Source organism: Cupressus sempervirens, chromosome 9 (assembly GCF_028749045.1).
Source record: "Cupressus sempervirens isolate cs-2001-9-10 chromosome 9, ASM2874904v1, whole genome shotgun sequence".
Taxonomy (NCBI): domain Eukaryota; kingdom Viridiplantae; phylum Streptophyta; class Pinopsida; order Cupressales; family Cupressaceae; genus Cupressus; species Cupressus sempervirens.
The window spans coordinates 451,460,989-451,474,896 of record NC_143126.1 but is presented as its reverse complement, the minus strand read 5'-3'; positions in this window follow the sequence as shown (position 1 = coordinate 451,474,896).

The following is a 13,908-nucleotide window of genomic DNA, read 5'->3' as shown; positions in this document are numbered from 1 at the left end:
TTTTAATTAATTTATTAAATTTAATCCCATGTGCACTTTATGCAATGAAAATATCTTTATTAAATTCACTTGTTTTATCTTTTTAATTGATTTCTTATATTTTAATCTCATGCATGCATCATGCAAACTTAAAACTTTTAATAAATTAATATATTTTCACTTTTTAATTTATTTTTGAAATGTTAATCAATAAAATATTTATTAATTTAAACAACAATAATATTTAGCATTTATTTAAAAATAAACTCTAAATATATTATTGTTAAATTAAATAAAAATTATCATGTTCTAAAATTAAACTTATAACTTTTATCTTCAAATTTAATTCTTTTTATTCAATTAATTTTTGAATTAATTAAATATAATTAAATATTAAAATATCATAATAATTTTTCATTAAATTAAATAATTAATTTAATCTTTTAATTAGACTTAATTAGTAGAAAATTCACCAAGGACTCATAAAACAACATACAAAAACCCATCCAAGAAAAACACATACAAAATCAAACTAAAGGGTTATAATCATGAATTAACATCATTCGATGCATTCAGAGGGTACTCAACTCAGATACTTGTCCTAATTATTTAGGACAAGTGGCTTAAAGGTTTAGGATTTGGACTCAAGAATTTATCTCCCCTCTCTTACCATTGAGATAATGCGATAGGGTACACTCATCCTGGCAATTTAGGGGAGTCAATACCTGAGACCTACAACCTACATAAAAACCATGCATGTACAAACACAATATTCTAAGCTAAAAAAGAAATGGCAGGAAGTGGTGCATCGTGTAGTTCTCGACTAGCAGGTGACTACGACTCCCTTCCTTAACCACATCCGAAACACCATACATAAAGAAAAAAAATATGCACACCATACACATGCAGTATGGGGTAAGTATCCATAAGAAAACACAAACATAATGATCCATCTAACTAAACATCATCAATAACTAAAAAAACACTATAACAATCATCATGCATACATGAAATATAGAGTACCAAGTAATCTCATCATATAATCAACTGAATGTAAAACAATATTTGATTATCTCAAAATAATACTACTAATCATCAAACACAAAACTAGCCTAAAAGAGTTCAATAATGATAACAAAAATGCAAACTAGGGGCAGGCACTATAGTTTTACAAAAAAACCAATACAATAGCTACCAAATGTAAAGCTTGAAGTGGTTGTAGAAGATTGGTAAATAGGAAAGAATGAAATGGGAGAGTAGTGAAGCTTTAAAAAAATCTAATGCTTGGACATGGCAAGGACTGTATAATGTGATACTCCTATCGTTCCTCTTGTATTAACTATAAATATGTTATCTCTCTTCAATTTATCATTTCCAATATATTCTAATACTACTAGATTAGGTTAATTAATGGTATGTCCTTACAAATTTCAAATTTTTAAACATAATGGTTAAATTACAACTAAAACTAGTCTCAATATACAAATATGAAAGGGACGAGCACAGTTTAGAGAGGAGTAGAGAAGCCTTGAAAGGAGGTTTAATTAAACACATGAGCCAATACTAACCTAAAAATGGCTCCCACATTGCTGCAAACCATTGCCAAAAATACTCAACGTGCCCAAATAACAAAGCAATTCACTTTTCTTTTCTTTTTTAGCATGGGCCTGATTTGGGAAATTTTGACCAAATTAGGAAACCCTAAGTTGGTCAAAATTTTGACCAACTCAGGCAAATTTTTTTTTTAAAGTATTCAAGAAGCCCATTTATGGCTTGGTCAAAAATCTTGGTCAAAATTTTAGTGCAAATGTACTAGTGTTCTTAGGACTTGCAAAAAATCTTGTAACTATCCCAACTACCAATGCAATATCAAGTCTATTATGAACAACATATTGTAGTTTTACAATCATTGATCTATACAATGTCTGATTCAAATAAGTAGAATCATCATTCTTAGATAACTTATATCCACTGGACATAGGAGTACTAACTAGTCTTGAATCTTCCATTTCAAAAGTTTTCAGTATCTCCTTAATATATTTGGATCGAGTAACGAAGACACGTTGCTTCATTTGATATACTTGTAAACCAAAAAAGAATTTGATCTCACCAAAAATAGACATTTAAAATTCCTTCTTCATCTCATCAGAAAATGATTTTCATAATGCTTCCTTGCTTCCAAATAGAACATCGTCAACAAAAATTTCAAACAACAATACCTCATTGTTCTTGTCAATCTTTAAGTATAGATCATTGTTATCATTAGTTCTTACAAATTTAACCTTCACCAAATAATTTTGTAGTCTTTCATACCATGCTCTAGGGGCTTTCTTCAAGCCATATAGAGCCTTATGCAACATACACACCATATTTTTCTTGCTAGGGTCAACAAATCATTTAGGTTTCTCTATGTACACTTCTTCTTCAAGTATCCCATTCAAAAAATGTAGATTTGACATCCATTTGATATAACTTAAAGTCTCTATAAATAGAATACGCAAGTAGTGTTCTAACTCCTTCTAGTCTTTCTATAGGGAAAATGTTTCCCCATAGTCAATACCTTCTTCTTGTGCATATACTTTGCATACTATTCTAGCTTTTCTCCTTGTGACTTCTCCTTTTTCATTCAGCTTGTTTATGGATACCCACTTTAATTCAATAACTTTTTCTCCTTAAGTCTTTGTACCATTGTACATGTTTTGTTCTTTTAAATCTTCTCAATTTCTTTATTCATAGCTTGTAACCAGTCCTCATTCTCCAAAATATATTTTTATAGATTTGGGTTCAAACTCACAAAGAAAACATGTATCACTTCTAAGTCTCTTTCTTGTCATAACACCATATTCTTTATCTCCAATAATTTTCTTAGGAACATGATGTCTACTCACATATTTTTCTAGTACAAGTTCTTTTATATTGATAACAATTATTCAATTGTATATTATTATTGATGTTACACAAATTTTATACTCTAACTGAGCACTTCTAGTTGGAACCAATCATAGAAGACTCCTATATCAGCTGAGAAAAAGACAAGTTTAGTGATCCAGTTGAAGCACAACTAGGTTGATCACCAAAGGAGTTCAATTGTGACCAAGTTAGAAGTTCAGAGTAAACTAAGTTAGGTCGATTACCAAGGAACTTAGTGGTAACCAAGTGACTCAGTTTCAATTCAAGTCGACCTACATCAGAATAATTTTCTTTATTTATTTTGTTTATGCAATATGACTTAATGGATGTTAATTGTCTATTTTTAAGGACACTCAAGTCGACTTGACATTATATTTCATATATATGAAAGGCTAAGATGTGCATTGAATAATGTGGAAGTGTTGAAGAAGATAAGATGCAAATTAAGAAGGATATCTGATTAAGGGAAGAATATCCAAGGAGCTACAAAGAATATTCTAATCAAGGAGGATCTAGAGGATAAGCTAGAATAGTGATTTGAATTTGCAATCCAGTTGCTTTATAAATTAGATCAATCATTGTTACTCTCTAACAATTGTAGCAATGAAGAAATCTCTTAACAAAGTTGACTTGACAGTCATTTTGTAAATCTTCTAGCAAGATGAAATTTCTAGATTGAAGTGTCTTAAGACCTCTAACAAGGACACTCCTAACAAGGTGATATAAATCCTTCAACAAGGTCACACCTAATAGTGTGTTTAGTAACCTTTTATAGGATTGGCTCCTAATAGGGCTCACTTTAGAAGAGTGAAAAGTTGTAACTAGTTGCATTGGTGATTTTTTCAAATTGGGTTTCCATGTTAAATCTTGGTGTGATATGTGTTCATTTTATTTCCTTACTGCCTATCTTTCTACAACTTAGTTACTAAAGGTTAATGCACATTAATATATCAAATTACTTTGTTAATCAAGTTACAATGATTATCTAGTTCTACCCGAGCTTTGAGTTTCAAGGAAGTTTTTGTATTGATAACTAAGGGATTCGGACTTGTTTTATTGGTAATTGATTCACCCCTCCCCTCTTAATTACTCCTCTTATATTTTTAAAATTTGGTATTAGAGTTGTTGGTGCTTGTAGAAAAAGTTTCAAGGACCTAAGCTAAAGATCAAGATGTCTAATAGAAGAGAGCTTCCTAAGTTGAACAAAGATAACTTCAAAGCATGGCAGGATCTCATGAAGTTATATTTGGGAACCACTGGAGACATAGGCCTAAAATTCCTAAACACCAAGTATGTGTCACCTCCTGATCCTTTGACTGTGGATCAAATGGTAGAAAAGAAGAATCACAACACAATGATAACTAACATTGCTTTTGCTATCAATTATGTTGAATTTGATGAAGTCAAAGATTGTCCTACTGCTCATGAAATATGGAGCAAGCTAAAAAATCTATGGATGAGATGACAATGTGAGGAACACCAAAGCATAAATTTTAAGAGGTCAATTTGATCAAATGAAGATGAGAAAAGATGAAAATATTTCTAAATAGAGTGAGAGAATCAAATCAAGTGTGATTGCAATTAGAGCCTTAAGAGGAAAAATTAAAGATGAAATTGTAGTCAGCAAGGTATTAAGAACTCTTTTTCTTATTTATATAATTAGAGTTTCATCTATTCAATATATGAGATGTGATCCCAAAAATGATATAACTTTGGATGCATTAGTGGGAAAGTTAACATCTTTTGAGTTGGATAACTTTGATAACTATCATCCTGGATCTCAGAACATGGAATCAACTTTCAAAGCCAAACTAACTCTTGGCAAAAATGGAGAAAAATCAAAAGGAAAAAAATATAACAGTGAAGAAGAAGATGAAAAATCCGATGATGATCTCAAAGTCATTGAAGCCCTACTTGCAAGGAGGTTACCAAAAGGCAAAGGTAAACATAAAGGAAAAATTCCATTGATTTTTTTTTCCTGTGAAGAAGTTGGTCACATTGCTGCAAGATGTTCAAACAAGGATAGTAAAAATGACATAAAATCTAGCAAGTTCAAAGGCAAGAAAGATTTCAAAAGCTACAAAGACTACAAAGACAAAGGTAATAAATCTTTTTATATTGATAAAGATTTTGATAGTGATAATGAAGATGAAATGGTGTATATTTCTATTAAGGATGAATCCTCTAATAAAGTTTGAATACTTGGAGCACTATGATGGTGGAAGTGTCAAATTTGGAAACAATGAACAATGGTATGTGAAGGGAAAAGGCTGCATTGCATTGACTAGTGGAATCAAATGTGATAATTCCTATTGGGTTGAAGGACTGAGACACAATCTTCTAAGTGTGGCACAATTCAACAATATTGGATTCAAGGTAGAATTCATGAATGGAAAGGCTAAGCTTCTCGATGGTGAAGGAAACCTAGTTGGAATTAGCACTCAGATAAAAGGTAATTTTTTTTAGATAGACTTCATTGAAACTACATGTTTTATAGCTTAGATAGAGGAACCCAAGTCAAAGATTATGAGAATTGAGTCTCAAATAGAGGAGACCAAGTTGCAACTAGTGCAACCTAAGTTATAGTTAGTGCAACCTGAGTCAAAAATAGTTCTAACTAAGTCTTAGTCAGGAGAAGTTGAGTTGTAGATAGAGGAGATATTGAAGATCTTTGGAATGGAAGATTCGAAACTAGTTGGAACACCTGTCTATTGGACACAAGTTATCCAAGGATGATGATTCAAAAGAGGTAAATCAAACTACCTATAGATCTATGATTAGAAAACTTTAGTGTGTTGTTCACACAAGACCTGATATTGCATTAGGAGTTGGTATAGTTTCAAGGTTCTTTGCAAATCCCAGAGAAAAGCATATTATGGAAATCAAAAGAATTATGAGGTATCTAAAAGGTACTTAAGACTATGGTCTATGGTATAAGAAAGGATGGAACTTTGAGTTGAAATCCTTTACTAATGTTGATTGTGATGGAAGTATTGATGACAGGAAGAGCACCAGTGGAGGATCATTCGATCTTGGAAAGAGGTTAGTATCTTGGCCAAGGAAAAAGAAGAATTGTATCTCTTAGTCTATAGAAGAAGCTAAATATGTTGTAGCAACAGTTAATTGTTCCAACATAATGTGTTTCAAGAAAATTTTATCAAGAATGAATGAAGAAATCAAGGATCCAATGATTATCTATTGTGATAACACAAGTGCAATCAACATATCTAAAAATCCAGTGATGCATGCCAAGACTAAACGCATTGCAATCAAGTATCATTTTCTAAGAGAATTAGTTCAAGATAAAGAGGTTACATTGGAATATGCTAACACAAAGGAGTAGGTTGCTAACATATTTAACAAACCATTACCTAAGGATGCATTTTTCTATCCCCTATCTAATTCTCACTAGAGTACAAATTAGTAATGCATCAACCAAGCTTCATTGAAGAACTATCAAATTGATGCAAAGAAGTCAGAGCTTATTGCATACGAATCAGTACATTAGGTAAATTATAAAAATAGTGTATCAAGTATTTGGAATGTGATGTCAAAGAGGGAGAGATTGAATCATGTCATATATTCATTGACAGAGATTGATGTATTCAAAGAAGAAGTAGAGATGGTAATCCGCAAGAGGGAGAACTTGATCTAATGGGGTCTAAAGATAAGATGGAAGAGAGAGAATCTCAGAGGGAGTTCTCATGGATGGATAGAGAATCAGAATGAAACTAAGGATATTATGAAATCTTATAAATCATTTGATTTCTCTAAGTTTTATTTTCATAATCACATGTGTTGAAATCAATGCCAAAGAGGGAGATTATTGGTAGCAATTCTCCAATTGTATATTATCATTGATATTACACAAATTTTATACTCTAAGTTGGAACCAAGCTTAGAAGAATCCTATATCAGCTGAGTAGAAGGCAAGTTCAATGATCCAGTTGAAGCCAAGCTAGGTTGGTCACCAAAGGAGTTCAGTTATGACCAAGTTAGAAGTTCAGTCTAAATTGATTCAGGTTGGTTACCAAGGAACTTAGTGGTAATTGAGTGAATCAATTTTAGTTCAAGCTGACTTGCATTAGAATAATTTTCTTTATTTATTTTGTTTATGCAAGCTGACTCGATGAATGTTAATTATCTATTTGTAAGGACACTCAAGCCAACTTGACATTGTATTTCCTATATATGAAAGGTCAAGATGTGGATTGAATAATGTGTAAGTGTTCAAGAAGATAAGATGTGAATTAAGAAGGATATCTAATATTGGGTAGAATATCAAAGGAGCTATAAAGAATTTTTTGATTAAGGAGGATCTAGAGGATAAGCCAAAATAGTGATCTGAATCTATAATCCAGTTGCTTCATAAATCAGGTCAATCATTCTTACTCTTTAAGAATTGTAGCAGCAAAGAAATCTCTTAATAGAGTTGACTTAATAGTCATTTTGGAAATCCTCTAGCAAGGTGACATTTCTAGATTGAAGTGTCTTAAGACCTCTAACAAGGCCACTCCTAACAAGGTGAGTTAATTCCTTTAAAAGGGTCACACCTCACAATGGTTTTTGTAACCTTTAATAGGGTTGGTTCCTAACAGGGCTCACTTCAGAAGAGTGAAAAGTTGTAACTAGTTGCATTGGTGGTTTTTCCAAATTGGGTTTCCACATTGAATCTTGGTGTCACATGTGTTCATGTTATTTTCTTACTGCTTTATCTTTTTGCAACTAAATTACTAAAGGTTAATGCACATTAATATATCAGATTGCTTTGTTAACCGAGTTATAGTGATTATCTAGTTATAACTGAGCTATGAGTTTCAAGAAATTTTTTGTATTGATATTTAAGGGATTTGGACTTGTTTTAGTGGTAACTAATTCACCCCTCCCCTCTTAGTTACTCCTCTTATATTTCCAACACTTTTCTTATTTTTTCTTCTATAGGTTCATCTTGAAAAATGATTTCAAGATCGTTATATCTCTCTAGTTTAGGTTCCGGTTCATGTTCATCTTGCTTAGCAATGTCTTCCTAATGTTCAGCTCCCTCTGCCCACAACTCAACATCATATTATTGTTTCTCAATACCCACTATCTGCTGCTTGACAACTAGTTGTTGCAACTTGACATTTCTATTATGTTGTTGATTTACAACTTTGTTCTCTTGTTTAGGTGGGGTGTTGGGAGCACCATCATTCACATATAAGAATGAACTGTAGTCTTTAGGTTCTTTCTTGCATTTAACTTTATTCTTTTCTGCATATTCATCAATTTCACATTTACACTTTCCACAACTTTTTTAGTGTTAGAGTTCAAGCACTTATAAGCTTTTCTCTTAGTGGACTTACCTAAGAATATGCCTTCATTACTTTTAGCATCAAGTTTTCCATTTCTATTATCCTTATGTATATAGTATTTTCTTTCAAAAAAAAAAAATATTATACATTTGGTGCATATCCATACCATAATTCAGAATGTGTAGCATTTGTACCTTTCTTGACTTGCACTCTATTCAAAGTATAAATAGTTGTACTTAAAACTTCTCTCCAATTTTTTTGTGACACATTTTTCTCCATTATCAATGTTTTAGCATAGTCCATGATTGATCTTTTTCTTCTTTTAGCTATTCCATTTTGAGGAGGGGTCCTAGGTGCTAACATCTATCTTTTAATTCCTGTGTTATTGCAAAATATGTTAAATCGATTGGAAATGAATTCACTGCCTCTATCAAATCTCAAGCACTTGAAACCCTTTCCTATCTCCTTTTCAACTCTAGCCAAATAACAGTTAAATAACTTAAAAAATTAGATTTTTCTTTAAGAAAAATCACAGTCATCATTCTATAGTAGTCATCAACAAATAGAATGAACTATTGTCTCAACTATACCTTTGACCACCAATAGGCCCACATAAGTCAGTATCAACCAATTCAAAAATATCATTAGATGAATATATCTTGCTCCTAAAACTAGACTTTTTCATTTTTCCCAATTGAAATTGTTTACACATAGCATTATTAGGTTTCTTTAGTTTTAGAAAACCTCTTACTCTTTCACCTTACTAATGCTAACCAAATTGCCAAAATTTACATGACATAACCTCTTGTGCCATAACCAAATATCTTCATATTGTGCAAGAAAACATGTCTCACTAGATAAATCTAGATAGAACAAGTTACCTCTTGTTTGATCACCACTTCCAATTAGTTCACCATTAGCATCAAATATATTTTCCTTTCTATGATGGAATTCAACTTTGTAACCTTATTTGTTCAACTGTTAAAAATTCAACAAATTATAGTTAAGACCTTCAACCCAATAAACATTTTCACATTTGATCTTGTCAATCAATTGTATTGATCCTTTACCTTTCACTAGACATGGTACATCATTACCAAATTTGTCACATCCACCCTTGTATGGTCCAATATTCTCAAATTTACTTTTATCATAGTCATCTGATTTGAACAACTACTATCAATTATCCACCTATCACTTTTATTCACACATGAAATTAATGTAGTTTTCTCATCTTCATCATAATCTTCTTTCATAGAAACATAAACTACTTCTTCATCATTAATTTCAAATTCATTATCTGTTTCTTCTTCAACAATGTAACAAGATTTCTTACATTTTTATTTGTAGTCCTTGTTTCTCTTGTTGTCTCAGTCATCTCTTCTCCCAGTCATGTCTTCTTTGTCAAGACATCTTGCAACAATATGACCAACCTATTGGAAATGTAGTATAGACTAGGTGACTAAGAGGGTGGGGGTGTGTGGGAGGTGGTGAATCAGGAACCAATAAAATGTATACTTTAATTCACCAATTAAACCTTCATAATATAATATGATCTAATTGCATACATGAAAGACTAAAAGCAATAAAATATTCATAAGACTTGACACAATATTTTGTAACCTAGAAACCTTCCAAATAGAAAGTAAAACTAGTGTGGGGATGATACCCACAAGCTTTAGTATTGCAGTATAAAGTTATTGTGTTAAAGATTACAATTGATCACATATGGTGATCTTCCCTATTAGGAGCAATAAGGACTATTAGGTCCACCTTGTGAAAGGATTTACACCATACAATGAAGTATGCACTCAGTTAGAAGATTTGGAAAGAATTGTTAAGTCCCCCTTGTTAGAGGATTTGACTGATGCACCTATTAGGATGAATCAGTGGCTGATCTCTAATCCACAACTCAATTTTTTGAACGTGATTCCTTTGAAATACAATGATCACCTTGTTGTGATAGATTAGATTCTTCTTTTCCTTATACTACTTGTAGCCTTCTTCTAATTCACACGCATGCTTCTTCTTTCTTGTTATACTTTGATATATTGGATATGATAAGATGTATTACATATATAACAATCCAATAAATTACCTTATGAAATCAGCTACAATACCCAATTTAATAATCTTCATTAAGTTGACTCATTGCTACAACTCAGGTTCAGAAGACCACTTAGGTGATATCTTTGACATTGGGGCTCAGTCCACATTGATCACTTGGGAGTAGCATCAACTCAATTAACATTGGGTCACTTAGAAAATACTAAAGAACTTAGTAGACACTAAAATGCTCAGTTGAAACTATAGCTCAGTCAACACTACCTTCATTATGCTTTGTTAGCACTTCCAACTTGGTAGACATTGATAAACTTAGTTAACACTAAAAATATTGGTTAACACTACTTTCTCCATGGTTTTGATTGATAATCTTAGTATAGTTTGTGAAGCTTGACAAACATTGCTAGTTGTATGAGAATCTCAGTAGCAATTGTAGAGATTGGTAACAATGAAGACAATCAATCTGATTAAGTGTTTAGTCACTAACTGATAAATTATTTGACCATAAGGTCAACAATCTTCCCCTTTGGCATTAGTGACAAAAACACTTATCATATCAAAATACTGAATACTCAAACATATAAGTCAAAATTTCCCTATCAACATGTCTAGGTCTGCAACTCGGTTTTGACTATTGTTTGTTGCTCGGTAAACTCTTACTCTATTTTTAAAAAATTTCAAAATGTTATTTGTGAACATACTTTCTTCTTTGTATATGCATATTCCTTTCTATACATATATTTCCTCCTTGTATATATATATTTTGTATGATATATCCTACTTTACCCCTTTTTGACACAAATGCCAAAAATGCATAGTTACAAGGTAATGTCGAAATGTGAAAGGAAATCACTATGTACCTTCAAAATTATGGACATGGATTTGTCCAAATTCTCTTTCAAAACTTTTGAAGTGTGCAATATTATCTGCATTGTAGTTGATAATTCCATCATGTGATCAACAATTTAGAAATTATTGTCATGGATTAATGTTCTAGCATGCACAATATATTTTTGCATTACATCCATTTTGGGAACTAACATACTCTGAATATCTGCAAGTGTGGCCCTTATCCTAGCTTCTTCCCTTAATAATTGTGCTTGCAAATCTGTCAAATATCTAATTTTCATTGAATGTGCGGAGCTAGTGCTAGGGTGAAGTGACAATTGGTGTGCACTTTCCTTCAAATTAGTATCTATTTTAGACAATTTTTCATTTATCCCCTTGGGTGAAATTAGATGTATCACTCAACTGGACAAATAGAGAAACAACATTATTTACAGAATTTTCAAATTTAGAAAGAATAGTGGACAATTCTGTTAGTGTAGTTTTTTATTTTTCCTATTTTGATAGGTTTTTACTACACTTTTAATAATCTTGCTTAGGTTAATAAAGCATGTCTTATTAGGTGAATGGTTGTGAGGTGTCACCTTCCTACATGTGAGCATCCATTAGCTATCTTGGGAAGATACTTTGCTATCTTTAGTCCAATAGATGGTTGCTCCTCATTGGTTGGTGTTGCCACCTCCTCCCTCTTCCTAGCCTATATAAGCATGCTACCTGGCTTGTATTTGTATCTCTTATTTTTGCATCCTCTTAATGCTATTTTGCTTCAAGCATTTGCATTACTCTCTTGGAGACTAACTCTATGATGCTATTTTGATTTTGTATCATTTGCATTCATAGTTTAGATATTTACTCTTTGCACTAGTTTTCTGGGTTATTAATCTTTTCAGATTCTAACAAATTCTACTTGATCAATAGTAATCTTTTGAGCCACCTTCTCCAAAACTTTGTCTTCAAATTTCCTTTATTCTCTCTATAGTAGTTTGTCCTATCTACTTAATTCTTGTGAACAATTTTAAGAAGTTGATCCTAAATTGGTTTCTTTTCATCCACCTCTATACTCAGTGCATCAACAAATATGCCTTTAATGTCTTCAAGAACTTGATTTTTCTTCTTCATTTCTTCTCTAAGCTTTTGTGGTCTTGCCCTTTTCTTCCATAGCTCACCAAGGATCTCCATTTGATTAGGAGTTAGATTGGATAGATCCTAATCTAGTATGACAATGTCTTCCTCTAGATCGATTTCCTCATTAGAGGCTTTTACCTCTTTACCCTTTTCTTTATGTATAGTAAAAGGAATAATTTCCATTCCTTTGCTAAAACCTTTAGTGCTTAGTTGAGGCTTGACCTCAACTGTCCTTACACTTGCAATAGTATAAACAATAGTAGAAATAATATCAATTATAGGAGAAACAACACTAATAGTAGGAATATTTAAAATACCTTGGTGAGACTTGATCTAGCTTGTTGCTGAGATGATTGGACCCTGTTGCTTGGTATATGAAGTGATGGAAACAACACTCATCATTGCACTTAGTAGAATTGCTCCAATAGTCAATTATATCTTTGATAAGATAGTGTTTAACTCAACTGACTCAATATTAGCCTTCTTTGAGCTAGGTGGCACTAAGGATTTTCTCTAAGAGAGTGAGAGAGTTGCCACTACCCCTTCTTCTATCTTCTTAGGATTTGAGTCTTGAATACTCTAAATTTTAGGAAGATCTCCAATTGTTTCTTGATCCTCTTCATCCTCATTATCATCTCCTTCTATATTTTCTATATCCTCATCTTCTATCTCAATATCCTCTTTTTCCAAACCATCCTTATCATCTATTTGAACAACTCTTTAGTAGGCTTGTGTAATCCATAGATGTTCTTCCATGCAATTTTGTTTGACTTCACAACTAATTCAATATCTTTTGATAGAATCAAGAATGCATTGAACCTAGGTATCAAGTTTTTTTCATTCTTCTTCAATGATTCCTTCACTTCCTTGTCAGAAAAAATTGGCATAAGTTGTCTCAAGGTTTGTTCTTTGATGTCCCTATAACATTTAATGCATTATCCCAATGATGTGTAACAACCTTCAGTAGGATATCAAGAACTTGCTTTATCAGTTCCTCAAGAGAGTACTTCCACTTAGCCATCTTAGCCACTAAGGCTTCTTCAACTTACTTTTTCTCTTCCGTAGTTCTTGTTTCATACTTCAAAAACTTGAAATCATACATACCTCCACCATCTTGTAGTCTTTTCAATCTTTTTTCAAAGGTGATGGTTGACCTTTTGAATGTCGCTAATCTTCTTCTTCTTCTTCTTCTTCATCATGCAATTTGAGCTTCTTCCTAGATTTTGCAGGTCTTCTTCTGAATATTGTAGGGGAGGGCTTTGTAGCCCTTGTGATTATAACCTTCCCCTTTTTCTTAGGAGGCTCTTCTTCTTCAGGTTCTTCTTCTTCTACAGGTTTCTCTTCTCCTTCCTTTTCTTCAACATCATCTTCTTTTCCTTTTTTCAGTAGAAGAGGGGAGCTAGATTTCTTTCTCTCCTTCAAAATCTTCTCCGTGTATTTTCTTCCTCTCTTCATGGCTTGAGGAAGCTTGATTTCCAAAGATATCCCAGCCTTAGCTTCTTCATAGGTACCAAAGTATGGTTCCTTGGGGTCCACTAGATCATTGACAAGAGCCTCAATTATGTCTCTTGCATCATGAATATTCACCTCATATCCAAGAGGTTTCACCCATGCCACCCTTGGCCTTACTGCTTGTATATATACTTTGTCACAATCCACAAGAAAACAAATATCTTGTTCATAGTCATCCACT